We start from the raw sequence: 3,257 nt of genomic DNA, 5'->3' as shown, positions 1-3,257 counted from the left end.
CTTATGTTCTGTTCGTAGTCATGGACACATTGTTCAGTCAATTCTTGGACACTCGTGTGTGTGTGTGTGTGTCACTGGATAAGCGCGTCTGCTAAATGAATACAATTTTTTTAAAATTACAAAATAGGAAATACAGTAGAAATTATTAATGTTATGTCAAGTATGACTGTTTAAATATAATATGGATAGTGGCTTAGTGGAGCAGTTCAAATCAGTAGTGTGTAATGGAACAGTAGTGTAGCACACGCCCGTCGCTATGGGCGGGCCATAGGGGGCCGGGCCCGCCCCCCCATAATGACTTGAGGTCTGGCGACGGGGTCTGGTGTAGCACCACCCAATAATGACTTGAGGTCTGGCGACGGGGTCTGGTGTAGCACCACCCAATAATGACTTGAGGTCTGGCGACGGGGTCTGGTGTAGCACCACCCCATAATGACTTGGGGTCTGGCGACGGGGTCTGGTGTAGCACCACCCAATAATGACTTGGGGTCTGGCGACGGGGTCTGGTGTAGCACCACCCCATAATGACTTGGGGTCTGGCGACGGGGTCTGGTGTAGCACCACCCAATAATGACTTGGGGTCTGGCGACGGGGTCTGGTGTAGCACCACCCAATAATGACTTGGGGTCTGGCGACGGGGTCTGGTGTAGCACCACCCAATAATGACTTGGGGTCTGGCGACGGGGTCTGGTGTAGCACCACCCAATAATGACTTGGGGTCTGGCGACGGGGTCTGGTGTAGCACCACCCATCACTACTCACTTCTGCGCAGCTGATGCTGGCTATTTAATAGGGAATTAAACCCCATCAGTAGGAGAAGCACTGATTATAATACCCGTGATATGGAAGTAAACTTGGAGTCCAGTGACGTGTTGTGTGGTCCTCCCACTACGACTGTATTGTTGACTATAGGTTATGAACTTTACAGGGTGGTGAAAGTGCATAAAGAAATATTGAGGGTCTTATTCTGGTGACGTGATAATCGATGTGGCTGCTGTCCGACGAATAAAAAAAAAGATCGCTCTTATCCATGATTTCGTTATGTAGGTAGACGCTGTTGAGCAGTTGGATAGAGTGTCAAGACCATAGTGGGCACGTTTGCTATATAAAACGCAAAAGTCTTGGTGACAAAACAATCAGTAGAGTTGAAAATATGGTGGAAACCCATTTAACTTTGTATTTTTTATTTGGTACATTTGAATTTAACCGCGAACGTTATTTTTTATGTTCCCTACGTCATCACGCATCGACTTTTATCTGCAGTAAGTCAGTTTGATGGAAACACATCTCTGGTGGGAAAATGCGCATATTATTTTATGCAGATTTTAGAATATCAACCATGAACATCTGTCGCAAATTGTATGGAAAACTAGCTAATGCTGTTTAAAAAATATATATAATAATAAAAAAAATATTATATATATACACACACACACACACACAGTGAGGGAAAAAAGTATTTGATCCCCTGCTGATTTTGTACGTTTGCCCACTGACAAAGAAATGATCAGTCTATAATTTTAATGGTAGGTTTATTTGAACAATGAGAGACAGAATAACAACAAATAAATCCAGAAAAACGCATGTCAAAAATGTTATAAATTGATTTACATTTTAATGAGGGAAATAAGTATTTGACCCCCTCAATCAGAAAGATTTCTGGCTCCCGGGTGTCTTTTATACAGGTAACGAGCTGAGATTAGGAGCACACTCTTAAAGGGAGTGCTCCTAATCTCAGTTTGTTACCTGTATAAAATACACCTGTCCACAGAAGCAATCAATCAGATTCCAAACTCTCCACCATGGCCAAGACCAAAGAGCTCTCCAAGGATGTCAGGGACAAGATTGTAGACCTACACAAGGCTGGAATGGGCTACAAGACCATCGCCAAGCAGCTTGGTGAGAAGGTGACAACAGGTGCGATTATTCGCAAATGGAAGAAACACAAAAGTACTGTCAATCTCCCTCGGCCTGGGGCTCCATGCAAGATCTCACCTCGTGAAGTTGCAATGATCATGAAAACGGTGAGGAATCAGCCCAGAACTACACGGGAGGATCTTGTCAATGATCTCAAGGCAGCTGGGACCATAGTCAGCAAGAAAACAATTGGTAACACACTACGCGTGAAGGACTGAAATCCTGCAGCGCCTGCAAGGTCCCCCTGCTCAAGAAAGCACATATACATGCTCGGCTGAAGTTTGCCAATAAACATCTGAATGATTCAGAGGAGAACTGGGTGAGTGTGTTGTGGTCAGACGAGACCAAAATGGAGCTCTTTGGCATTAACTCAACTCGCTGTGTTTGGAGGAGGAGGAATGCTGCCTATGACCCCAAGAACACCATCCCCACCGTCAAACATGGAGGTGGAAACATTATGCTTTGGGGGTGGTTTTCTGCTAAAGGGACAAGACAACTTCACCGCGTCAAAGGGACGATGGACGGGGCCATGTACCGTCAAATCTTGGGTGAGAACCTCCTTCCCTCAGCCAGAGCATTGAAAATTGGTCGTGGATGGGTATTCCAGCATGACAATGACCCAAAACACACGGCCAAGGCAACAAAGGAGTGGCTCAAGAAGAAGCACATTAAGGTCCTGGAGTGGCCTAGCCAGTCTCCAGACCTTAATCCCATAGAACATCTGTGGAGGGAGCTGAAGGTTCGAGTTGCCAAACGTCAGCCTCAACCTTAAGGACTTGGAGAAGATCTGCAAAGAGGAGTGGGACAAAATCCCTCCTGAGATGTGTGCAAACCTGGTGGCCAACTACAAGAAACATCTGACCTCTGTGATTGCCAACAAGGGTTTTGCCACCAAATACTAAGTCATGTTTTGTAGAGGGGTCAAATACTTATTTCCCTCATTAAAATGCAAATCAATTGATAACATTTTTGACATGCGTTTTTCTGGATTTCTTTGTTGTTATTCTGTCTCTCACTGTTCAAATAAACCTACCATTGAAATTATAGACTGATCATTTCTTTGTCAGTGGGCAAACGTACAAAATCAGCAGGGGATCAAATACTTTTTTCCCCTCACTGTGTGTGTGTGTATATGTATGTGTATATAAATATATACACACACACACATATCCTGTTTGGCATGTCTCCTGTGATGCAATTTACAGCAGCACTGATAGATGTGTTGACATGACAACGACCCTTCCGCCCCTTTTGTTCCATGCTGGCTGAAGACCTAGCTAGCCAGTAACTAGCTAACACCAGACAGATGAAGACCTAGCTAGCCAGTAACTAGCTAACAC

The sequence above is a fragment of the Coregonus lavaretus genome (assembly GCF_964263955.1).
Source record: "Coregonus lavaretus genome assembly, contig: HAP1_SCAFFOLD_340, whole genome shotgun sequence".
Taxonomy (NCBI): domain Eukaryota; kingdom Metazoa; phylum Chordata; class Actinopteri; order Salmoniformes; family Salmonidae; genus Coregonus; species Coregonus lavaretus.
This window is presented reverse-complemented; position numbering follows the sequence as displayed.